The 27,604-nt window shown below is 40.0% G+C and overlaps 1 protein-coding gene across 24 annotated transcripts in view; it reads left to right on the plus strand.

Annotated features, from left to right (window-relative positions):
• The window catches only part of Kalrn (kalirin RhoGEF kinase), a 660,017-nt gene that overhangs the window by 310,425 nt on the left and 321,988 nt on the right, over positions 1-27,604 (plus strand). The gene's annotated exons all lie outside the window — the stretch shown is intronic.

The following is a 27,604-nucleotide window of genomic DNA, read 5'->3' on the forward strand; positions in this document are numbered from 1 at the left end:
GGGAGAGAGGAAAGGGAGAGGGAGAGAAGGAGAGGGGAGGGGAGAAAGGGGAAAACCTTTCTGCCAGCATGATGTAAATGCGTTGGCCACAAGGTGGTGCTAGCCGAAGGGTAACAGTGATAGAATCACCATGGATCCAGGGCTACTGCTGTTCACCATCAGTGCTGTGAGTGGGAGTTGAAAATTACCTTAGCTCTGCTTGCACAGCACCCTCCAGGACCTGAAGAAAAAGATGGCACCTGAATGCTGGCCATGTACCCACAGGGCAGAATGTGCTGGGGAATGTGCCTTGGGGTCATTTGTACAATATTTACTCTGCAGTTTACACAAAACTCAGATTTCAGCTGAGCTGCACACGTGATCCCAAAAGACCACTGTTTTCTAATTTGTGCAAAGATGTAGTTTGAGAAGGCCTGGTCATTTGTCTAATGATAGAATGACATTAAAAGGTTTCTTTTCAGGCTTCCACCTCAAAACTTTTATCTTAATACTGTTATATCTTTCTATTGGAGACTTTTTCAAATGGATCCTGAAAATCTTCATCTTTAAGATAAAATATTGTTATCTAGTTATTTTGTGAGATGTGATCAGTTGCAGTGGACAATAAAACTCTTTTGATAATATACCAATTGGAATTTCTTAATTATGGTAGTTCTACTTTAGTTTTTCATTGTTGTGCTGTTTTGTTTTTGTAGCAGTGCTGGAGTTCGAGCTCAGTACTTTGTGCTTGCTGAAGGTTAGGGGTGGTATCTATATGGGACACAGGAGTGGGTGCCGCTAATTAGTGAGAATAACAAAGCTATGTTTTGCTACATCACAGCTTTAACCAGGAATGGCCATGATTCCACCATGTGGGCAGTTTTCAATCTGGGTACCATGCTGAATATAGTGCAAAACCCCAGTCCTCATCTAGTGAGAACATCAGCCCAAGACAGATACGTGCTGTGGGCTCAAAAAGAGAGCTCCACCACCGAAAGCCAGATGATGGCAGGAAAGCTGTGAAGCATAACTGCATCTCTAAGGGAGCTGTAAGAATATGCTAAAAAGAGGGGCCAGCAAATTATGTCCACAGTGACCTGAGCCCAGGGAGTGTGAGTGGTTTGGAACCAAGCTGTGGGATAAGGAATCCTTGTACACTATTGATGGGAATGTGAAATGGTACAACCACTGTAGAAAACAATATGAAAGTTCCTCAAAACAACTAAAGTAGAGCTGGGTGTCAGTGGTTCATACCTGTAATCCTAACTATTTGGGAGGCCGAAATTGGGAGGATGGAGTATCCATGTCAAGCTAGGCAAAAAATTAGGAAGACTGTATTTCAACCAAAAGCTGGACATGGTGGCATGTGTTTATTATCCCAGTGAGAGTAGAAAGCGTAAAATAGGAGCTGTCCAGGCCAGCCCGGGCAAAAAACAAGACCCCATCTCCAAAATAATCAGAGCCAAAAGGGCTGCCGGCATGGGCTCAAGCAATAGAGTGCAAAGCACTGAGTTCAAACTCTAGTACTGCCAAAAAAAAAAGAAAACTAAGATAAGTAAAATCAAAGACTTAAACAAGTATCTGTACACTTATAGTCACAGCAGCATTATTCACAGTGGCCAAAAGGTAGAAGCAGTGCAGTGTCCATCAATGGATGAATGGATAAACGACATGTGGTGTATCCATACAAAGGAGTATCAGTCAACCTTAAAAAAATGGAGGAAATTCTGATGCATGTTAAAATGTGGATGAACCTTGAAGACATTATGTGAAATGAAATAAGCCAGTCACAAAAGGACAAATATTGTATGATTCTACTTATATCTAGAGGACCTGGAACAGTCAAATTCATAAAGACAGAGTAGAATGGTGGTTGTTGGGGAGCCTAAGGGGATAAAGGATGAAGAAGTCATTGTTTAATAGGTACAAAGTTTCAGTTCTGTAGGATGAGTTCTAAAGATGCATGGTAATGATGGTGGCACAATAGTAAGAATGTATGTATTACCACTGAATTACATACTTCAAATAGTAAAAATGATTTTGTGTTGTATACATTTTACCATTAGAAAAAAAAAGTATGATAGCCACATGAGACCCTTCTGAAGAATGAGCTGGATTTTGCCAACATCATGTGGGCACAGCTGTGCTTATGTCAGGTTCTCATCCTGACATCCAATATGCCCTCTCGTGGACATAATATAGCACAGATCCCAAATATCTGGGTGGCCAGACTGGGTACCTCTCCAGTCTGTTAGGGAACAAGGAATGGGAGAGGGCCAGTATCCCCTAACTGTAGAGAGTGGGGCTGGTGGAGTAGAGCATCCCATAGTTTTAGTGCTTCTGCCTCTGGGCACCCCCTCCACATTCAAAATGGACATCCCCAAAGCTACCCACAGCCCTGACCCAGCTCAGCTGTCCTTACTGTCTTCATGCTGTAGTGTCATAGGTGATGCCAGCATTGGTTGGAGGCTCATGAGGCGGCTTTTTGTTTTATTTTAAAAAATCATCTTTTTGTTGTACTGGGGGTACATGTGACATTTACAAAAGTTCTTACAATGTATCATAATTGAACTTACCCCCTCTATCATTTTCCTTTATTTCCCTCCCCCCCACACACTGTTTCTGGAATAGTTTCAACAGGTCTCATTTTTCCATTTTCATACATGAGTACATAATACACTTCCACTACATTCAGCCTCCTATACTTTTTCATTATTGTGGGAGTGGATTATGAGAAGCCTATGAGAACCTGACATAAGCACAGCTGTACCCAATAGTCAGCAGGCTGAGTTTGGCATGGCCCCAGCTGCAGAAGAGAGCAAGAAGGCAAAATGCAGCACATCTGCTTTTCCTAAGTTGTTTATGTTCAGAGAAGTAGGACTGCAGGTTTTTCTTGTTACAGTGTCACGCCCCCTCCCAGAGAACTGTTGCTCCACCTCCTTATTTACCACTGGATATAAAAGACTCACTGAAGGAGGACACAGGGTTTTTTGTTTTGTTTTGTTTTGATGGGGGATTAATGGAAGGGTTTTTTTTTTTTTTTTTGATAGGGGATGGATTGATTGGTGGGCTGCTTTCGAGAATGATGTTGCTAGTGGGCTGCTGAGTTATGCTAGTGATTAAAAGAACCATGGGACAGCGCAAGTCTGATGGGACAGTGTAAGTCTGATGGGACTGTGCAAGTCTGAGCACCAAGACTTTAAGAAAACTAAAGAGAGAACATGAGACAGTGCAAGTCTAAGGACTGAGAGTTTAAGAATTATGCTAATGCAGTTTTTAGACATGGCTGCTGTTGTTTGTCTGCAAGTCTGAGCACTGAGACTTTAAGAGAGAACATGGAACAGTGCAAATCTGAGGGCCAAGACTTTAAGAGAGATTAAAGAAAACATGGAACAGTGCAAGTCTAAGGAAAGAGACTTTAAAGAATATAAAAGAAGACTTTAGAAGTAAGGTTTTAAAGAATAAAGAAAAGAAGCAAGGTAAAAGAAGAATTATTAGTGAAAAGAAGCAGCGAGGTGGTTGTGAGTCTTCCTCCAAGTGCCCAGCACACCTGATCCCGACTTTATGCATGTCTGTCCTCTATCCTTTGTCCTTTCTGCATCTCCAGTTGCCCCAGTTAGGTCAGGAGAACCAGAAGCGTGAGAAATCTTGCTCCAGGTGGTGCCCGAACAGGGACCTAACTATGGGGGAACTTAAAGCCTGAGATAAGGAGACACCCTCTGGGAAGCATGCACATAACAGAGAAATGAAAAATAAGCAAGGAATAGAAAAATAAGCAAAGTTAGAGGGAGAGTGAATTGAATACAGTCAGGTGTAAAACATGGGAAACTCTATATATAGGCTTTTAAAAACCTATGTTAAAGAAGTTAGTTAAAAGGAAAAAATATATAGAAGCAGAAATAAGGTAGAAAAAAATAGAAGAATTACAGTAGTAGAAAAAGAATTATAAGGTAAAGGAAGAATTATAAGGTAGAAGAATTATACAGTAGAATATGATAGAAGAATTATACAGTAGAATACAGTAGAAGAAATAGAGAAATACAGTAGAAGAAATATAAGGTAGGAGAAGAAATAAGGTAATAGAAATATCTGTTACTTTCAGGTTATTGTACAAGTAAGGTAATAGAGAAAAGAAGTAGCTGGAATGTGGGAAGTAAAAGATTTTCCTCCTTGGTAGCTGAGCCAGGATGTGGGACTCACCCCTTGCAATCAGTCATACAGGAGTGTGAGAGGCAGTAACAAGATGCTGTGGATGGTGGAGACGCTGAACCGTCAGCCCACCTTAAAAGTAAAATTCAGTTCAAAGATGATTCTCTTTCAGTGTCAGATGAGGAAGGTCAGGAGGACACTCCTTCCCATCAAGTACTGGGAACCATACATACGAGGTTACCTCCATGGGCCAAGAGACTTCCTATTCTTGCAGAGTTCCCTACAGGCTGCCTTCCAGGAGGCTTGTAGTTAAAGAGGTTTTACCTTGTGCTTGAGAGACTGGATTCTAACAGCCCTGGCATACAACAGAGGCTTCAAGACATCTCCTTGGATTGGGGATTGGGCTTCATCAGGAGCATTTAAGAAATAAAAAAGGGGGAGATGTGGGGAGCAGATTATGAGAAGCCTATGAGAACTTGACATAAGCACAGCTGTGCCCAATAATCAGCAGGCTGAGTTTGGTATGGCCCCAGCCTCAGAAGAGAGCAAGAAGGCAAAATGCAGCACATCTGCTTTTCCTAAGTTGTTTGTTTCAGAGAAGTAGGAACAAGTTTCTCTTGTTACACTGTCACGCCCCTGCTGGAGAACTGTTGCTCCACCTCCTTGTTTACCACTGGATATAAAACACTCACAGAAGGAGGATGCAGGGGTTTTTTTTGATGGGGGATTGATAGAAGGGTTTTGTTTTTTGTTTTGTTTTTTTTTTTGATGGGGGATGGATTGATTGGTGAGCTGCTTACAAGAATGATGTTGCTGGTGGGCTGATGAATTATGCTAGAGATTAGAAGAGACATGGGACAGTGCAAGTCTGAGCACTGAGACTTTAAGAAAGCTAAAGGGAGAACATGAGACAGTGCAAGTCTAAGGACCAAGGCTTTAAGAGTTATGCTAATGCAGTTTTTAGATGCGGCTGGTGTTGTTTGTCTGCAAATCTGAGCACCAAGACTTTAAGAGAGAACATGGGACAGTACAAGTCTGAGGGCAAAGACTTTAAGAGAGATTAAAGAAAACATGGGACAATGCAAGTCTAAAGAAAGAGACTTTAAAGAATAGAAAAGAAGACATTGGAAGTAATGTTTTAAAGAGAAAAGCAAAGTAAAAGAAGAGTTATTAGAGAAAAGAAGCAACGAAGCTGTTGTGCATCTCCATCCACGTGCCCAGCACACCTGGCCCCAGCTTTGTCTTCTATCCTTTGTCCTTTCTGCACTTCCAGTCATCCCCAGTTAGGTTCAGGAGAAACAGGAGTGTGAAAAAGCTCGCTCTACCTTATATCCTCCCTCTCCCACTGGTACCAGCTCCCAGACAGGACCTGTTTTGCCTTCCTGTTCTCCATTTTTGAAAAAAGGCATTTTTGTTTGTTTAAGGTAGCTCTACAGGGAGTTTCATTGTGACATTTACATATTATATATATATGTGTGTGTGTATATATATATATATATATATATATTTAACTAGAATTGGTTCATCCCTCTATTTTTCTCCTTTCTATAAGCAAGTTTTGTGGCTACCCCAGTCGTGTTTCTTCTGACACCTCTACCACCAATGCCTGATGCTCCCTTCATGTGGGATAGTGCCTTTCACTTAGCAGCAGACACTCAACTTAAATTCACACTAAAGAAAGAATGACACATTTTTTGAGAGCTATAGCTCTATGACACAAACCTTGAGTGGTAAATAGTGTCAGGCTTGTTTTATATAAGACAGCACTGAGGCTCAGAGAGTTCTTTAATTTAGCCACATCATTCAGTTTGTCAATGGCTCAACTGAGATTATCCAGGTCTACTAAACTCCAGAGTCATCATTGTACCCTGCTTCCATGATGTCCCTCTTTTTTTAGGTATAGGAGCTGGGTATAAGTTCACTTCTGGATGCCAGTTTGCACTTGGAATGTGCAGGACAAAGAGCAAGAATGGGGAGAGTGCAGATGCTGCTGTGGCATCCTATTTGACTCACATTACAACTTTTCTCTGGCCCTGACAACAAGCCCATGGAAATAATCCACACCTCCCGGTTTCTGCTGTCTGATAGGACTGTATCTTTTTGAGATAGAAGAGTTCTAACTTTCAAAGGACTTCTGCTTTTTGGATGAGTGTGTTCTCTGAAAAACAAAACAAAACTGTGGACTAAGAATGGAGAACCTAAGCGGGGGTCATGAGGTCATTGCATGACCCTGTGAATGGGCTAGTAGTAGAAATAGAGCTGGAAATTAATCATCCCCATTTCTTTCTCCTGTTCCCACTCTGGGTAAGGGGACAGTGAACAGTGGATCTGCCTAGAATCCTAGTTCACATAAGAAAACTAACTGGGACCTTAATGAGGGCAAACTGACTATCCATAGCCTCCTGCCTGAGACCTGCTTTGTTCTATGGGATGTGATCACTGGGTGGTGAGAATGGGGTGACCCCAAAAAGAAAGAGTTCTTCCTTCTGTCTCACTTCTGCTCATACTTAGGTGAGGGTCACTGGAATGGATCAATCTAATCAGGAATTGGAAAATTCCTAAGCAATGACAGAATGACAAAACATTGAAACCCTTGAACTATGGTCAAGAAGAGTGTCATACATGTTGTGGGATAGGAAGCTGGGGGTCACTTCTTTCTGCTTTGTCATCTTATGATTCTTTGACTGGAGGCTATATGAGGAGGAGTTCTGGGAACCCATTCTCTGTATTCAGGTTCAAGAATTTTGTTTTGAATCAGGGCAGGAAGGGAGCTACTGCATCTGTTGTAGCTCCTGGAAGTTTTCCCTTCGGCAAGGAGAAACAAGCCCTCAAGCAGAGGAAATGGCTATGCCCAAGGAGAAGTTGGGGGCAGTAAAGCCTCTGGACAAATTCATCACCACCCTGGGATAGTAGGAGTGCCTGTGATTTGTCATGGTGAGGTTAAGACATTTAAGGCAGCTATTAAAATAGACATAAATGACATCGATGAAGAATTAATGTAGCAATTCATTATCCATCATTAAACTTTAACTGAAATTTTGTGTTTAATAGCTCTTGAAAACATTTTAAACAAATTCTTCAAATCATTTGAAGATGAAGTTTTTTAGGAGTCCTCAGCTCATCCTGCAGGTGGCACTCTTTAATAGGTTCTCTAGAAGCTGAGGTGAAGGGAAAAGCACCTCAGTCCTGACAGTCTTGCTGAGGGACACCCAAGATGAGAAGGTGAGGGTGAAGGCCTGGGATAGGAAGGCTTCAAGGAATCTTTGTCCTCAAGCCTTTCTATTTCAGGCTACTAAGGTTGTTCATTCTTTCATAGGAGACCCCTCCTAGTCCAGGAAAATAGAATATGATAGTGCTATGTTGTCCTAAGACATTTATTATTATTTAGCAGGAAAGTACTCAAATGCCTGTGGTTTAGATAGCAGCTGTGCCTGCTCTGTTAGTGGTCTGCTTTATGGCCTCATCATCTGAAATGCCAGACCTTCTGGCATTTACTAATAAGCTAAATTAGTAAAAAATTAGCAAGCATTTGCACTCAAATATATATTACCTAAAGTCTCAAAGCACCAAATCACATTTATGCAGCTAATCATAAGTGACATTAGTGTAACATTTCTGAGAGAATTGACAATTTAGAGAAAGACTTAAAGCAATACAAAAACAAAGACACAATTAAGTAATCCACTCAATTAATCACTGTGACCCTTATTTTTTTCTCAAGCATGAATAGAACACATAAAAAAAGTCATTATTCATTTGTGATAAAAATAAAATAAGATAGGTAGAAATGGAAGGGAATCACTTTAGTAGAGTCATCGGTGGCTTCAACTACCACAGTACCAAAAGCAAATAAAACAGGGTAATACCCAGGGATGGAAAGCCTTTGCCCTAAGAGTTGAACAATAGCCCTCATTAATTTCCATGTTCCATTACATCTCAGTGTTGGGCACTTTGGAAAATGAAAGAGGAACACAGTTTCTGTCTTGAGGAAATCATAATCTAACAAAAAAAACAAAACAAAACACAACCAACCATGTATCAAACATACTCTTACTCTCTAAGAAGTTCCAAAGTAAAAGGGAAGAAACAATCTTCACCCCTTTGGGGTTTTCAAGGAGAATTGTGAGTGGAAGCTAAGAGAAACCATTATTTCATTTGCAGTTTGGTAAATGTGGCTGCTTGGGTTTGGTGCGCTGACCTTTGGAGTAGGTACCATCTTCTGTTCTTGCCCAACATGATGACCATTTATAGTAGCTTCAAAAGGAAGCAGAAGGAAAAGGTGAGAGAGCTTAAACAGAAGCTTTTTCACAACCCAGCTTCTTAGTGAGGATGAAAAGAAAAAATAGTGATGAAGAAAGCCAGGTAAATTCAGAGAAATTAATGTCTTGAAGTGGGCAAGCAGAAGAATGTGGGGCAGCACAGAAATGAAGGAGATCTTGCACGACTCTTTCCCATTAGGATATATTCAGGACATCTTCAGGGAGCAAAGGAGAGAAGTTGCTGGCATGAGCTGGGAGAGAGAGGTCTAGTGCTTTATGTGTGGGTAACTCCCAACAAAGGGCTTTGAGGGCCACTTTGTGTAGTTCTGATATGGAAAATTGGGAAGGGGTAGGAGCCAATATCCAAGACATTATGGAGCTTACCACAAACCTCTTATCAATCCCATAAATTGTCCCTCTCTTTTCCTGCTTCCTGCAAGGAACAAATGGTACATTCAGAAGACACTGGGACTGCATTCCTAATGATTTAAAAGTCTTAGGTAACAGACTAAAAGATTCAAAACACAAGTCTCTCATTCCATGTGATGCAGTGACTATGGAAAAGAAGTGAAGCTTTGGGAAACAAAGGGCTGAAAAGCTTTCTGGACTGTGTCCTGCAGAGCCAACATGGTGCACTCTGGCAAGGATGGAGTGAATCTTGTAAAGAGTAGAAGGAATTCCATTGGCAAGACACTGATTGATCTATATGGAAGGATTTAAGTGAATTTTGAAGTATAGGGAGAAAATTATCCCACTGAAGCTAAAACCAGAAATACAGAAGGCATCACACAGGTGACATAGAAGCACCTAATGAAGAAAATAACTTTAAATCACCTTAGGTTAAAAGAAAGATTACTGATTACTAACCACATTTATAGGCTTCTTAAAAAAAAAGGGTGGGGGGGCATGTGTAACAAATAGTGCACTTAAACTTTTAACACAGGAGATAACTAGGACTGGTACAATGGTCCAAGCACCTGCCTAGCAAGCGTGAGGCCTGAAGGTCAAACCCCAGTACTGCCAAAAAAAGATAACTGTATCAAAATTTCCAGAGATCTTAGGGTATTGACCTCATAATCTTTGTTCAAAGGACTGTTCTAATAGGAGGGATGAGGATATATCAGGTTTCACATCTTTATGAAATCTATAAATCTGAGGGTAAGTACCAACATGGGGAAGTAATATGAAAGGAAAAGGAACACAAAAAAATAAGCCACCATGTTATTGGAGAGGGCCACAGTCCACTCCACCGGATGAAGGGAGTGGATAATGTTAATCCTAGTGTGATTTCAGTCATGGCTCAAAGGTAATTATGTAGATGATGGGATCTTCAAATTGCTCAGCATCTCCTAGAAATTGTGACACTGTAAAAAAAAAAAAAGGTCAGTGACAGCAAAGGATTTTTTACCTGGTAGAAAGTGAATCATTGTACAATAGCTCAAAAAGTGTAAGTTGTAGCTCAACCTCAAGAAACTTGATCTTTAGATACAAGAGTTTGGATTTTGTTCTTGGAACAGAGAGGAATGTTACAAGTTTTTGAATAATAATACAAATTAAAATATAATATTTACATCAGAAAAATAAGATACTTCTCCATACTTTAGCTAATATTTAGATCATACATAGAATATTGTGCCTAATTCTGAAAAATATATTTTCAAAAAGAATTGACAAGTTTACTACAATTGTTGGAAGTCTGCCAAGATTGTGAAGTTGAAATAATTAGATATGTTCAGTTTTGAGTAGATAATGTTTTATAAAAGCTAGAGTGGTGAGTTGGATAGTTGAAGGCTTCTTGTGGAAAAGTTAAAAATGAAGGCATAACAAAGGCAGTTTTAGCTTAATTCAGGTGTAACTTGCTTTTTTTTTAATGAGTTGCCCAAAAGCAGCATGAAATGTCTGTGACATAGTAGTCTTCTTGTCACTATAAATTTGCTAGTAGAGACAACCTTTTTTTTTTTAACAAAAGCTTAAATAACCTGAAGTCTTTACCATCTTAAAAACAAATAAATAAAAATAAAAGTCACGAAGAACACAATCTCTGAACTGTACTTTATCCTGCTTCTCCTTCCCTTCATATCTCAGGCTCCTGAGAAAAGACTTTATGCTTGCCTCTTTGCTTCCCCACCTCCTAGATTTCCTTTGACCCCTGCTATAGGGCATTTGTCTCCTCTGATCCACTGAGGTTAATCTTGACCTATTTCTAACAGGCCATGTTTGTCATAAAATCTAAGACCAGGTCTTTACTGGCCTTTCTGAAGCTTTTGACCCTGTCAGTCACTAGCTCCTTTTTAAAATTCTCTTCTCCCAACCTTTCCATGATGTGGGCCTCTCCTGTTCTTTTTTCTTTCTGGCTGGTCCTTCTTAGATTCTTTCTTCCCTTTCCCAGGTTTTGTTCCTTAGATCTTCTCTTGGTTTACACACTTCCTGAATACTTTATACTGTTTCCTGGCCTCAATTCAGCCCTTTCTCTGATGGCTCCCAAACCTATTTTCTTCTCTGATCTTACCCTGAGATATATGCATAAACTCACTGGCTTTCTAGGCTCGACCACTTGAATTTCTCAGAGCGTTCTGACACTCGATGTACCCAAAATTTATTTTATTATCTCCCTTCCACTCTTTCCAGGTGTGCCCTTACTCCTGTGTTACCCATACCAGAGGATACAAGCTGCCCATTTGCTCAAACCAGAATCCTGAAAGTCACCCTTGACTCCTCCCTTGCCCTCACTGAGTCCATTGCAAAATCCTTTTGATTCTACTCTTTTAATAAATCCCTTTCCTCCCATCTGCATTGTACTACTTTAATCAGAGTCTCACCTTTTGCTTAGATTACTGTACTTCTTTCTGCTTTCCCTGACTCCAGTTGCAGTTGTCTTAAATCATTCCCACAGCTATGGAATCCATAGATAGTTTACCATCAGGATTAAGTTCAAGCTCCATATTATAGACCCATGAACATTTATGATCTGCCTCTGCTTGGTCTAGTTTTGCTTATCTTCCTGTGTTCCCTCTCTCCCACCCTATGTTCCTGCTAACCTGGGGTTTTCCTGAACATGCCATGCACTCAAGTTTCAATGCTGTCTCCCAGACCTACTCACTCCTTTCACTGACCTCTATTCATTTTTGACACTCATCTCAGGTGTCACCTCTTTCATGAAACCTCCAGCAGCTTTCTTGTGTGAATGGGAAACATACACTTACTCTGGTAAGTGATCTAATCATGGTAGTTATCATATAGTGATCTAATCAATTTTACACTGACCTCTCTCCCTGGCTAGACTGTGACCTTCCTCAGAGCAGGAATTCTGTCTCATTGGTTTTTATTATCCAGTGTCTATCACAGTGAGCAATTGGCACTTGAAAACTGAATGAGTGAACAGTATAAAGGGATTCCTTTTCTGGGTGGATATCAGGCCAGATGATCTCTGAGGATGGTAAATTGAAGAGAGGTGGATTAGATGAATATTCACCAGCACACAGATCCCAGAGTCATACGAACTGGGACCTAACTGAGTACCATCTGGATAGAATGAGTGAATCCACTGAGCTGAAGTCACCCTGGACAGTCCCAGACTAGGATCTGGCACTTTGAAAAGAAATATCTTTTAAGTCAAATTTGAAGTGATTTTTTCTAAATCTCATATTGTTTAAATTTCAAAACATTATTTCTGATGATGCTGTACAGGAAACCATTTCTGGTAAGAGGAAATAGTGCTTCTTACTGTGTCCATTTTCCCAGCCCTGCTAAGTTTACATGGTTTTTCCAGCTGAGATAGTTACCATTACCTCATACCTAACTGCCAGGGGAGGCGCTGCCTCTCACTGTCAGATGGAATGTGAAAAGCCCTTTATTTTTTTATTTTACTTCTTTTGAGGAAAGGTCTTTCTAGATAGCTCATACTAAACTTGAACTCACTATCCTGCCTTAGCTGAGTGGCTGAATTACAGGCATATACCACCACATCCAATCTTTTCAAAGGGATCTTAAAAGCAACAACAAAACAAAAACTAAATTATACAGAAGTATACTATATATTGATTTTGTATTCAGTATACTGATTTTGAGTTCGAGACAACTTATCTGGTCACAGACTTCTGTTGAGTCAATACATCATGTTCACTGCCATTTTTTCATTCACCCTGTTTAGATGACCCTAATAACAATAATAATGGTAATGATACCTACTGAGTACTTACTATGTGGTAGGCATGATTCTAATTATTTTTCCTATGTTACCTCATTTAGTCGTTACAGCATCCCATGAAGCCGGTATTTCTAATTCACACTTTCAGAGAAGTAATCTGAGGTGAAGAGGTTAAACAATTAGGTCAAAGTGGTAGAACTAGGAATCCTGTGATTGCATTTCTTCTTTCTCTGTCCTCTGGCTTATCTGAAGCACATATCCCAACTGTTGGGGACAGCTGGCTCTGCTTTCTGCTGGAGCCTGGCCTATTTAACAATTTATTGGCCAATATCTAGTTTGAATCTTCATTTCTATGTTCTAGCACACACTGTTGTGTCTGTGTGGCCCAGTGCCTCTGTTATTTCCATTTGGGGCCTTGTACCTTTGTGACAATCACTTAATATTTCTGAGCCTCAGTGTCCTCTCTGAAATGGTGCTGCCCTGAAGAGTCCACTACCCCGAAGATTGATACGAGGCTTAGAAACAACATATTGAAAGTGCCTAATAGAGAATTTGGTTCACAGAAGGTGGTCAAAAAGTGGTGGCCCTTGTAGCAGCAAGTGGTCACCATGGTAGTGCTGGTGGATGATGATGGGGTACATCTAAACGTCCCTGAATTCCAGGATAAGTTATCAAGTGCCATGTTATCATCTCTAAGACTCAACTTGGTATAGTCTTCTTAACTATTTTGAAGGAAGTAGCCTGTCCTTCAAGATGGCCAGAAGCTAAGAGGACAAATCAGCTACAGGTACTGGCAAGCAAAGGTTAAACTTTATAGAAGAGGTGATCAGTCTATTTTGCCAGACAGAACCAAGGAAAGTCCATAGCATGATGGTGTATCCTGCTAGACAGCAAGGGGTACTCAGCAGCAGGACCTCCAGGAGTTGATGTTCATAGCTCCAATGCAAAGGACAGACAGTTTGACAAAGTTCTTATCAAAGAACAAGGCTCCAGCCACTGGGCTGCAATTAGGATCCTGGAACACCAGATAGAAATGGCTAGCTCTTAGAAAAAGGACAAAATTATAGTTGTCCAAACTGGGCACCAGGGCAGGGATAGGTTGGCTGCTAGTGTGATCTGATATAGAGGACCAGTCTGGAGATGAGATGTATGGTTCTGTTTTATTTGTATAACTGAACTAGAGCTGAGCCTGCCATAGGGCCCCAGGAAAGGGAGAAGGGAATAAAGAAAGAGAGATATTGACTGATTGATTGATTGAGAGAGTGTGAGTGAGTCTGGGAACCAAGGGAAAGCAGACCATCCCTCCTGAAGGACATTCTGACTCAGTGGCCATCCTCAGAGGAGTGCCAAGTATGTAACCACTAAGTTTCACAACGTGACAACATATCTGCCTTGCACAGTGAGAGTAACTTACAGATGGGAAGAATAGATTCACTCTCTCAGATATCACAAGCACTAGCTAGAAAGGAAACAAGGGAGACTGTTCTGGAGGAAAACTTCCTGTCTGATTGTATTGATTTTAAAGGCAGGCCATTTATTACAGCATCTCCCAATAATTAATTTCAACACAGGTCAGCCTGCCCAGATGAAAAGAAAGAGAACTGACTTCCTTTCTCTTTCCCTTTCCTTTGTTTCCTTGAAGCTGTGCCAAGCTGTGGGTCTCAGAAAGGTGCTTGCTATGTAGAAGACCGAAGCAAAAGCCCATGGTGAGCCCACACGCAGGGGGTTGTATTCGACTGGAGAAAGCACAGCCTCAACCCAGGCAGGCTGACCTCAGAACTCGGGCTTCCAGCACATATCCATTCACAGTAACCAGAAAAACTGCGATTACTCAACTGTTCTTTCGATTTTTTTTCTAGAGGAATTTTCTGTTATTTTTATTTATCTTTTTATTTTTAATTACCAAGCTGCACACTTTCAATATAAAAAGTACTGACAAGCAAAAAGGAGCAAAAATAATCCACCCACTCAGTTTTTTAACTGTCTAACAGTTGCTAATACTTGGTGTTTATTCTCCCAGATATTTCTCTAGGTGTGAGTACATATGAAAACTAGCTTTTCTCGTTTAATGATATATCCATGGTAATGAATACATGCAATGTTATTTTTCTTTGCTGGTGAAGTCTTTAGTATTAAGACTTTTTATTTTTTCCACATTCCAGTACCTTAATAGGCTTTTTAAAGCCAGGCACAATAATAAGTGTATAAAGAGAAGCAAAATAAGCATTGAAAACAGAGGGTTGGGCTTGTGTCAAACATTGAGAATCTTTTCTCAAGAGAAAGCATCAAAGAATGGTAATTTGCACATTTCCCTCCAAGCCCTTCCAGTTCCTCACTGCAGGTATACTTGTACTAGAAGGCTGTAAAGACCCCCTGAGTCTACAATCCTGGCTCAGGTGGATAGGGAGGGCTTTCAGACAGTAACATTTGTAGCTACCACTTCCTTCTCTTTCTTTATGCCTGTTCCATCTTTTCCTGGAGACTTTCATGAGGTAGAGAGAGACTCTAATCAGGGTATAGGTTGCAGCCCTTGGCTCTGGCCCAAGTGTGAGCAATGTCTTCCAGGATTCCTGAAATCTCCATGAAGCAAGCCCTTCTTGAGTGTGACATTCAGGGAAATGGGAGTAAATCATAAGTGTTTGGGCTGAAGGGTAAGGGCTTTTGAAAACTTGTGGGTGGATGAGACACCTGATATAGGCAACAAGTATAAGAAAGCAGTGTTAACGAGCCCTGTGTGAAAGGGTTTTAGGCAGTAGGTTATGCAAACCAAAAAATAAATACATCACCAACCAGAATAATCCACCAACCAGATCTGTGTCTTTTTTCTTTGCCAGTGAGCACTTGGAGGTGTTTTAAGAGCTCATTTTGTGCAGAATAAATTTTCAGCAGGAGAAAAACCCACTGCCAAGTTCTGGCAGGAACAAATCTGAATTCTTCCACCTGGAAATAAAGCCAGGTTTGGGCAAAGAGGACTGAGTTCTTATGGCCCCTACAAGTACCTGTGGATATTTGAGTCTGATTAGGATGAATGCCTGTATTTGTTTTGGAGTACACAAGGCACTGCCCTTTGGATTTATGTAGAGACTGGCACAGCTGCCCTTCCACAATCTAGGAGCCAGCAGCACAAAATTTTGGTAACATCACATCTAATTGCATAGCTCCATGATGTCTCACACTAGGCTATTTTGTATAGTATATCTGTGCCTCAACAATGCCAAATATGGATTGAAGTAGCCCTGGTGGACTTTGGTCCATCACACGTTTAGAATTTGAAAATATCATTGAGGGAAGAAGGCAGCGAGAGAGTCTAAAAAGGAAACTCCAAACCCATGTGACAGACATGTTCCATTTTTTAATATCTTCTTCGCAGGGCTTCAACTCTGCTTTAGACTCTTTAGTGTCTTGGGGATTTCTAAGGTTAATCTTATTTGCATAAAAAATAAAGAGGAGAGAGTTACTTGGATGTACACCAAATTGGTGTTATTAGACTTTTCGTTGCTGTGACAAAATTCCTGACAGATTGACTTAAAATACCTCACAGAACAACTTAAAAGGAGAAAAAGTTTATTTGTCATGGTTTCAGAGGTTTCAATGCATGATCAGCTGGCTCCATTGTCTCTGGGCTGTGGTGAGGCAGAGTATCATGGCAGGGAGGGTGCAGAGGAGCTAAACTGGTCACCTCATGGCAGCCAGGGAGCAGAATATTTATGATAGTGGCTCTCTCCTTTTTCCCCTTTTATTCCATCCAACCCCCCCAGTCTATGGGATGATGCTGCCCACATTCAGGATATATCTTCCCCTTAATTAGTCCTCTCTGGAGATGTCCTCACAGACCCACCCTGAATGTTATTAGTATGTTTTACTAATCTCCTAGGCACTCCTCAGTTCAATCAAGTTGACAGTCAAGATTAGCCATCACAAATTTGGGTCTGACCCACCTGCTGTAGCTGTCAGTCTGGTGAAAGTTTTATAAGTTTATAAAGTTAGAAAGCTTCAAAGTTTGGAATTTGCCCTAAGAAATTACATCCTACTATGACTTCAGGGTGCCCAATGATGTGGGGCCAGATGACTTGAACACATGATAATTTCTCACATTCTCTTTTTCCTCACTCTGTCTGTGCCTTGTACAAAGGCCATTTTTGAAAAAATCAATGCCACAATCTCCCTATCTATAGAATGTTAGTTACAGAGCCTTCCTGCTTTCTTCCCTGTGAGAGGAACAAGATACAGTGGTATGGCCACAGGGATTGGAAAATCTGGATGGGGGACCGAGCTACCCCATCTGTATGTACAGGCTGCCTAACCTAGCCAGGCCTCCGTTTCTGCATCTACAAAATGAGAATAATGTCTACTTCATCATATTTGAAGTAGGCATTAATTAAGATAATTAGCAACACTTAAAGTCTAAAAAAACAGTAAATGTAAATTATCATTATTATTCCAGAGATATGACAATGGATGAACTCATGTCTGGAACACACTCAAAAAAGAGGAACTAAAGAGATAGAGGAGATTGATGATATTGCCCCAAACTAGAAGTTCCCAAGAGAGGGAATGTACTGACCAGTCTCTTGAATTTAACTGAACTCTTGACACCCTGGACTTGTTCACTATTCAAGAGCCAGGTTCCCAGGCTAGCCAGATTAGCTGGGATTCTTTCCACATTCTAAAGCTAAAGCTGATGATGTAATGAGTGAGGATCTCCCTTGTTCTGATATTTATGTAAGTTCAGATCAGAGCAACCTTGGGGTCAAAAGTGGTGGCAAATGGAAACATCACAATGCTTTGTATGTAGAGTGCTCTGTATGCTTATTTTATATGCCCTTTCACTCAGAGGGACCAGGTTGTTCCAGCTCATGTCTACCCCTGCAACACAGCCTTGGGTCTACCGTGGCTCTCAACATCTACCTTTTTGGATTCTGTAAAATTGTTCGTGTTCCATTAAATCTTGCCTTTTAGCTACCTTGCTTTTATTCATTTTCACCAACACAGAACCTCACTGCTTCATTTTCCTTTGTCAGATATTGGGGGTGGGTTTGTATGAAATCACTTATGGTTTCTGCTTTAGGTTTTCATAACTATGAGGACTAGGGATACAGTCCCTGGTCATGGAAGGTAGCTCTTGGTCTGTGAAAGTTAGCAACATTCCAGATAATGAGGTGAATGATGGGATGTGAACCTGAATCCCATGACCCTCTCCTGCTTCATGATCTAAGTTCCATGTATTTGGATTTTGCCTTTCCCCTGAAGGGCCTTGTGTGAGAAAACTTTGATCTCCTACAGCTTCTCTGCTCTGAGGAAATGCTCCAGTGGTTGTATTTCTTCATTTAATGTCTGTCTTGGAAAGTGGGGATCCTAGAGTCTCAGGGGTCCCAGGGTCTTGGCCAACAGTCTATAAGAATAGACCTTAATGAATTTTTCGTGTGTCATTGGTCCTAGAGTAAATCCCTGAATGCAGCTCTGCTCCAAAAGGATATGAAGGTGACTTTTTTTTAATGGAGGGTCTGTTTCATAGCCCAGGTTGGTTGTAATTTTCTATGTAACCCAGGCTCATCCTGCCTCAACCTGCCAAGTGCTGGGATTACTGGCTTAGGTGGGCCCATTCTTAGGTAGGTCTCCTTAGTGTCTCTGCCTCCCTCTCACTCTCCCCTCAATCTTGCACACCAGACAAAACAGCCACTGTCTGGGGCTGGTCCCACGTGAGCACTAGAGCTGGACTTTGGCTTCCATACTGCTTCTCCAAGGACAGGATACTCCACAGCAAAATTTCTGTCACTTGGTCCCCACGTGAAGGAGAAGCCCTTATCAAGGCTTCTCATACCTTCCTGACTTTTAAATCTGTACCTTTGCCATGCCAATCCTTTGCTTGACAGATTACTCCCTTCATAAACACAAATGCTTCCTTCTCAAAATTTCATCAGGCTTCTCCATCTCACCCTGGTAGCTCCTTTACCTAGCATGCCCGAGGCATTATAACACCAATTTGTACCAGTGTCACACCTCATTTCTTTCTTGTCTTTGGAGAATGGACTGTTTTAATTTTATGGAAAACCAAGACTTAACCCTAAGGACCTCCTGATGAAACTTCAAGTTTTCTTTTTTTGATAGTAAGTAAAACAGTTCTGAAATATATTTTATCCTTACCATGACTTATATACAAAACATCCTGTACCTAATTTACTCTCCTTTTGATGCATTAGGGCCCATGACAATGTTCACTACTTTCAGTGGTGAGTAAGATCCCACCAGGGCCTGTGGTAGAGGCTAACGTCCCCTTCACAGATATTCTCTTCTAACACTGTAGTGTAGGGCTAGCCTTCATTCAGGAGCTATAGGACTATAGTTGCTAGAGCAGAATATGTTACTGCCTGCATGCCCCAGGGCATCCCTGTGTCACACAGACTCATTTCTCTTTACCGCTGATTATGATTTTAACAGTACACTGGTGAGGGCGAGATGTGTGTGATGAATGCTTTCTAGAGCCAGGCTGAGAACCCAAGCCCAGAGTGAACCAGTGAGCCTGCAGGAGGAAGGATATTTCTCCTAATAATCCCTTTCACCTTTGCATTTCTCCATCTTTAGTTTCCTAATTTTTATTTACAGGGTTTTAAGCATTTTAGCCCACATCAGCTTTCCAGTTTCATCCCTGGAAGCACCACGGACTGGCCTCCTACCTGTCACTGCGCTGCTGTCAGTTCTGTGCCACAGGCGCTAAGGTTTTGATATGTGTCTTTTGGTGATGGGGAAGCCTCTCAACCAAAACTTATAGCCCCATTTCAGACAGGCCCTAGGCCAAGAGCTGGCCTCACTTTTGAGTATTTTCAAGTTTGTTGAGTCTCTTACTTCTGACTGCTGAGGAAAACACCTCAAGGTCATGAGTATATGCTGCTGGCATTTTGCCCAGGGAAAAAAATTTCCAGGATTTCATAGGAAAGTACTTGGAGCTGAAGTTTTAGAACACTTTTGCATATGTGTGTCAGACCAAAACCATGTTTCTTCTAAGCTCTAATGAGCAATGTTATAAAGTCTAAGCTAGGGAAGGTGAAATGTCTGACTGGAGCTACAGAGAGATTTTACATGCTTTGTGATGGTATATTTCATTGTGGTTAGTCAGGCACCAATGTCTTCAGAACAACCAACTCTAAGATAGGTACATTTGTAATGATGTTTATTTATATTTCTAAGTACACTTACATTTTTGCCTATTGACAAAAATATATTGAATCCTTACTTTTCTCCTATAAAACTTCCCTTATTTTGTATATTTCATGTTTTGAAGAAATTCTTGTTTATTACATCAATAGGTAGAGCATTGCAAAAATATGAGAAAGGCTAATGACTCCTCCACACCCACTCCCCATCCCACCTTTCTAACATAATTGCAGCTATCTTGCACACTTTTCTTCCTACAAATAGAAAATAAGAAAATATATGTAAATACAATTTTTTATTTGTTTTTAGAATGATTTCTTTCTAAAGAATGCACTGCCTATATTTCAGTGATTTTCCTATTTTTTTCTGATGGTAAAATTAACACATATTCACCATAGAATAATTAGAAAAGAAAGAAATGATGGGAGAGAAATTTAATATTACTCAGAAGTAACCATTTACTCATTTTTCTCAACAAATTCTCATTCAGCACAGAAGACTACTAAGAATATTTTGCTTGGGATCAACATGTGAATTCCAGATCAACATCCATCATTTGCCACCGTGAGAGCTCACTCAAGTTCTTTTCCTTTTCTAAGCCTCCGTTTTTTTTTTTTCTGTCATATTACAGAAGGTGACATAACAGCATAATGTGACACATATAATAACTTGTAAAGTTGATCGCAAACTGAAAGCTATCATTGTCAGTAGTAGTTTCTAACTAGATAATAAAATTAAATAAATTTTAAAAAATTTTTTAAATAGAATTATGGTTTGTTTTATCCTAATTTATTCATTTAATATAATATTGGGAACATTTCCTCATTATTAAATATTCTTCTAAAAATAACTGTAATGACCACATGGTACTCTAGCATGAGGAGGTATCACAATGTAATGAACTGTTCCTGTTCACTTCTAGACTTTAGTTTTATAAACCACAGTTAGTGTGTTTAATTTACCAAGCCAAGTGTTAAATTTATCACAGTCCTTAGTACTGCTGAGGCTTTCTGGTCTTCAGGACCATTACCAAACTCATTCAAAGACTATAGCCATTTTAAGAGTAGATTTTTCTCACCTCAGTTTTATTATTGCTTAAGGTTTTTGTTTGTTGTGAGACAGAGTCTCCATTTGTGGCCCAGGCTGACCTTGAACTTAGGTTCCTCCTGCCTCAGCATCCTAAGTAGCTGGAATTATAGGTACATGCCACTGGAACTGGTAACCTCAGAATTTTAGCCCACGCTTTGAGCTCTGCCCTTAGCCTAGAGGTTTCAACATGGATGAATAGCTGCAATTTAGAGTCACCTGAGGAGATTTTAAGCTGTGTGGCTGCCAGACACCCTGTTACCCTCTCCCCTAGCCCATCCTGATTTAAGTAACCTGGAATGGGGCCTGAACACTGCATTTTTTTCCCAATCTCCCCCCAACCCCCCCACCTCACCTGCTCCAAACTCCCTTACCACTCCCACCCTGAGATCTGTGGATTAAGGCTCCACCCATCTGAAGGATTATCAGAACACTTTAAACTGAGGGAATTGTATGGTCCCCTCAATGGGGGACCTTCCTCTAGTCTTACAGTCTAAAACAGTGGCTCTCAACTAGAAGGCATTTTTGTCCCCTTCCAACCCTGGGTATTTGTCAGCATCTGGGGACATATTGGGTTACAGTGTCCAGAGAAGAGTTTGTTCTTGACGTCCTGTGGCGCCCGAGGGCTGCTAAACATTGTGTTGCGCACAGGACAGCTCCTGCAGTTGTTTCTCAGCACTATCATAACAAAGTACACAGACTTGAGGGGTTAAAACAACAGAAATGTATTGTCTCACAGTTCTGGAGGATAGAAGTCCAAGATCAAAGTGTTAGCAAGATTACTTCCTTCTTTTTAGTCTGGCCTCAAATTTGAGATCCTCTGACTCATTCCCAAATAACTGGGATTACAGCCATGTACAACCATGCCCAATTTAGGGTTGGCTCCTTCTGAGGGCAGTGAAGGCTCTCTCCTGACTTCAGGTGGTTTGCAACTTCAGCATCCCTTGGCTAATATAGCAGCATCACTCCAGATTTGGACTTCATGCCACACAGTGTTCTCTTTGTGTCTGTTTCTTCACATGGCCATCTTTTTATATAAATACCAGTCATATCTCATTTTGGGCTACTTTTTCCAGTATGATCTCATCTGAATGAGTTATATCTACAATGACATTATTTTCAAAAAGGATTATGTTCTCAGATACTGAGAACATTTCAACCTATCTTTTCAGGGAACAGAATTAAACTCATTAGAGCCCCTCAAACACAGAACCTACTCCCAATGTTACTGTTGCAAAAACTGTTCCATATCATCTATTGATCAAATCTAGGGAGGTTAGCTAAGATCAAACCAGCAGGTAGTACTGAGTGTGTTTCCCCCAAATTCATATGTTGAAACCTAATCCCAGTGTAATTGTATTAGGAGGTAGAACCTTTGGGACAGGAACAAGACCCATGAATAAGATTAGTGGCCCAGACAGCTAGGGAGCCCTTGCACCATGTAGAAGACACCATCTCTGAATCCAGAAGCAGGTCCTTCCCAGACACCACATCTGCTGGTGCTTTGATCTTGAACATCTCAGCTTCCAGAACTATAAGATAAACATTTCTGTTTTTTAAAAGCTACCCACTCTAAGGTATTTTGTCAGAATCACATGAATTAGACCATTCATTAGATAGGTGGGAAGGGAATGCCATCACTAAAATTACCCTTAGGTCAGAGGCTGTGGGCTCCCTACACATCTGTAAGATACAGCTAGTTCTGGACCCACAGAGTTATTTGTGACCCACAGAGGGTGGAAGAACTTGAAGAAGCACTGTCCCAACTGGGGTAGAAGCAGAAGTGTAGGCCAAATCCTCTGCTTTGGTCACTTTATCCTTTGACTCACATTTACCTGGGCCAGGCACAGCCTTTTCCTCTCTTCCCCTTTAGGAATGAGCGGAAGAGAAAAATAAATCCACAAGCCCCACAGTTTTCAGCAATATTTTCAAGCCAACTGTCTTGTCTCTCTAAAGCCCTGCCTTCTCCCTCTCATACCCACTGCCTCCCACAGACAGCCAAACTTAGAATATGGAAAACAGGAAAAACAGCAACACTGAAAAGTTACATATTTCGAGAGAACATTGCTTTGGGTGCGTGTTCCCCCATAGCTCCCGAACTGCCAAGCCCTGCAGCAGGTGGCCTTATTCTGTTCTTACCAACTGCTTGCTTCTCTGGCTTCAAGAATTCCATGCAAGAATGAACTTCTATGGGGCTAGGGCCACTGGGTATTCGATGAAATCACTTCTGAATACTTATGTCTATCTTCTTCACTTTTAAAATATTATTGTCTGCATTCTCCTCTTGTGACTGTGTGTTCTTCTTCATTGTTTTGCCAGTTTGACTAGACTGAAGGAAAGGGAGAAAGGGAGAATGTGATCAGAGGAGTGGAGATTGTGTTATCAAATTCCAGGAGTGGTGGTTTGCTTCCCAGCTGGAGTACCAGTGCCAGCTGGTTACATCGAGGGCCTGTCCTGTGGAAGGAGGAGATACTTCCCTCTGTGATTTTCAGAGCTTTTCATCTTTGCATGGCACACTCCTAGTTTTGAGCCCCTAATTGCTTAGCTGTCTTTACCTTCTTTTGATCCTTTGGTTTGTCCACTGCAGCAGCTTTGGCCCAACCTATGGATCAGTCGCATTCCTGTCTGCATCATCTGATTTGTGTTCTGGTCTTAGTGCTAGCCCAGGTTCTCCTAGGCCTGGCTTATAGTGCTTCTCTCTCCATGCCCTGCAAGGCAGAAAAGAACTTTTCTGCTTTGTGTCTCAGGTTGGCAATGTTTTTCTGGAATCTGTACTGGTCTTTTCTTGTAGACTGGACCTGAAATTCCCTGTCCAATCATACCTTATAACCTATATTGGCATCTTCTAGGATTGGCCATGCCTTTTGATGCAGAAATAAGGTGTTCATTATTGTTGTTATTATTTTAAATGGATAATTTGTTAATAGTTAATCTCATTATTTCTTTTGCTCCTTTGTCTTAGTGCGACTAGATATTCAACTTCTAGTCTATAGGTAAAATGAAATGCATCGAAGTTCCTTTACAAGATACTATGTAAATGAACAGGATTATTGAAGATTAGAAAGAAAGATAAGGAATCAGTAAAAGAGAGAACATCCTAGCAAAGAGTAACTGCTATTCTTTCCTCAGAATTTCTAGGCCTAGGTGCATTCTTAAACACTTGAAGTTGGCACTATGGTTTAAATGTTTGTCCCCTCCAGAATTCATGTTGAAATTCAATTGCCATTGTTAACAGTATTAAGAGGCAGTTAGGCTGAGGGGCTCCATCCTCATGGGTAGGATAAATGCCTTTTTTGGGGGAGTACTGGGGTTTGAAATCAGGGCCTCATGCTTGCCAGGCAGGTGCTCTACCACTTGAGCCACTCTGCCAGTCCTTCCTTTTGGTTGAATGTTTTTCGAGATAGGGTCTTGCAAACTATTTGCCTGCGTTGGCTTCAAATTTTGATCCTCCTGACTCTGCCTCCTGAAGAGCTAGGATTACAGGCATGAGCCATTGCCACTCATCTGGATTGGTGCCATTATGAAAGGATGAGTTTGGCCCTCTCTTGGCCCTTCCACCTTCTACCATGGGATGACACAGCAAGATGGCTCTTGTGATTCCTCAATCTTGAACTTCCCATCCTCTAGAACTGTTCATTATAAACTACTTAATCTCAGGTATTATGTTGTAGTGGTAAGAACAGACTAAGACAGATTATAGGAAGATAAAACTTTAAAAATGTAAAGTTCTGAAAGTATACTATTTATAGGAAAAAGTCCTGAAGCATTTTAGATATAAAGAAGAAAACACTCTCTAGCAAGTAGAGATGTATATGAGAATGGACAGGGTGATGATTGCATATGTAAATGTGATAAAGTTGGTGTTTAAGTTCCCAGAGATAATCTCGGCACCCAAACTATTTGTGTTGGGAGGCATTGGCAACTGCAGTAGTCATTTTTGGTATCAATCCCAATTATAACTAAAGATTTGTAGGGATAGTCTCCAACTTAAGGAGTATCTGGCTGGGGCTCCTCATTAGACAGGCCTCATTTGGAGTTACAAGTTGCCATATGAAAGCAGCTAATAAATAATATTTAAAGCACGTAGGTGTCCTTCCAGCAGAGGTAATGTGGTGGGTCATGTCATCACTGGTACCAAAAATAATTTCCTCCTTTCTTTCCTACTGCTCCCCACTTTACCATTATAAGAGTCCATCCCCTTCCCCTGCAGCAGGAGCTTTTGGATGGAGAATGTGTTGCTGGTGCTTCATGATGAAAAGGATTTTCCTCTATTGCCCTCATTTGTCATAGATGATATGCTACATCAGTAGTATATTTTAAACATATTATGTGCTCAAGTGATTTTTAAAAATTTTAGCCTGGTAACCTAAACTCCCATTTACAGGGCAAATATATTTCCCTGTAAATGGAACTGAGAAATGTGACTTATAGAAGAACTTTTGGCTCCTTATTCACTCTTAAGCTGGGGGCCATCTACATTAGGAGATAAGGGAAACATCCATTTCAAAGCCTATTGCTGTTAAGCTGTTGGACTGCATAGTTGAGTGACCCATGAAAGAAGAGCAATGTGCCCAGTAGGTGAGTCTTGAGATAGACAGTAGGATAGGACTCTTTCCTTCAAGGAGAATGCAGTCCTCTTTGGAAGGCGGCATTGGAAGAGTGTTTCAAAACAATAACATAAAAAGCAGCTGCTAGTGGACAGTTAGTGTTATGGAGATGAAAGCCAAAAGAGTAAGTATAATACAATTTAACAGAGAATCCAAAGAGATGGAGATTATAAATTGCATTTTGGAGAAGCATGTGGTTCAATGAAAATAACTCAGAGGTTTATAGTTAGAGATTTGGCCATACCATTTTCTAGTTGTGTAACGTTCTTCAAGTAAGTTACTTTAATTTGAAGAGCCTCGTTTTGTTTTGCTTATTTGTAAACTGAAATCAAGAATACCTGTCTTATGATTGACTCCAAACCCTGGAGTTAATGTAGATAAAGAGGCTAACACACTATATGTGCTTGGTTAACTGATGTTACCTTGTTTGACCTACTCAGAAAGGTGTGTAGTTTTTAATACTTTGGGAATTTTCCAGAAGTATTTTTGTATCATTGAATTATATAATTTAATTATAGTCAGAAAAATATTTCATTTGACTTGTATCCCTTCAAATTTATCATTATGGCCCAGAATGTGATTTATCTTGGTAAATGTTTTATGAGCCCTTGAAAAGAATATGCACTCTGCTGTTGTTGAGTGGAGTTTCTATAAATGTCAGTTAGGTCAAGTTGACTGAGAGTATTCAAACTGCGTCCCTACTGATTTCCTGTCTACTAGTTCTATTAATATGAAAAGGGAGCATTAAGATTTCAAACTATAATTGTGAATTTGTCTCTTTCTCCTTACAAGTTTCTCAGATTTTGCTTCACATATTTTGAAACTATGTTATTAGTCACATAAATAGTTAGACTTATTATATCCTCTTGATAAATTGATTTATTGATCATTATGAAATGATTTATTTTCCCTGGCAATATTATTTGCTTTCAACTCTAGTATGTCTAATATTAATATAGCTACCTGGTTTTCTTTTGATTAGTGTTGTCATACTGTATCTTTATAAAGTAAAGAGCATTCCTCATAGACATATATATTTGGGACTTGATTTTTTTTAATCCAGTCTGACAGTCTGCTTTTTGTTTGTGGCATTTTGACAATTTGTGGTTAATATGATTATTGATGTATTTAAGTTTAAATCTTTCATGTTATTTTTTTCCCTCTATTTGTTCCATCTGAGTTTTTATTGTTGTTGCTCCTTCCCCAATTTTTTCTGCCTTTTTTCATATTGAATTTTTTATGATTCCATTTTATCTCCTTTGTTGACTTATAAGCTGTAACTCTTTGTTATTTTAATGGTTGCTTTAGCATTTATAGTATTTTAATTTATCACAGTTATCTACAAGTAATATCACTTTGCATGTAGTATAAAAACCTTATAACATTATACTTCCATTTTTACCTTCTTGAACTTTGTTTTATTGTTGTCATATATTTCAATTATACTGTGGTATTGTTATTGTTTTTGTTTAAACAGCCAATTATCTTTTAAAGAGATTTAAATAATAAGAAACAAGCCATATAGTTATCAATGTAGTTAGTATCTTCAGTGCTTTTCATTCCTGTATGTGGATTTAAATTCCCATATAGTTCCATTTTCTTTCTTCTTAAAGGACTTATCATTTTTGATTGTGCAACTCTTCCAATGAAGAATTCTTTAAGTTTTGTAAACTGAAAAAGTTTTTTTTTTAACTTTTGTTTTTGAAAAATATTTGTGCTAGGCATAGAATTCTAGTTCTAGAGATTTTTCTTTCATTACTTTAAAGATGTTGTTCCACTGTCTTTTTGCTTATCCTGTTTCTAATAAGAAGTCTGCTGTCATCTTTTTCTTTGTTCCTCTGTATATAGCATCTTTCTCCCCATGGCTTCTTTTAACAATTTTTTTTTCTTTTTTCTCTTTACTTGATCTGATTTTTCTGTGCCTTGGTGTAATTTTTTTATGTTTCTTGTGTTGCAGGATTGTTGAGTTTTGTCAGATCTGTGCATTTATAGTTTTTGCTAAATTTAGAAAGTTTTTAGTCATTATTTCTTCTAATATCTTTTGTGCTCTCCTCTCTCTCCTCTAAGGATTTCAATTACATGGACATTAGCTTAGAGTTGTCCCACAGCTCACCATACTTGCTTTAAAAATTCTTTTATCAGCATTTCGGTTTGAATAGTTTGTGTTGCTGTTTTTAAGCTCAGCAATCTTTCTTTCTGCAATATCTAATCTGCTGCTATCATGA

The sequence above is a fragment of the Castor canadensis genome, chromosome 5 (assembly GCF_047511655.1).
Source record: "Castor canadensis chromosome 5, mCasCan1.hap1v2, whole genome shotgun sequence".
Classification (NCBI taxonomy): Eukaryota; Metazoa; Chordata; class Mammalia; order Rodentia; family Castoridae; genus Castor; species Castor canadensis.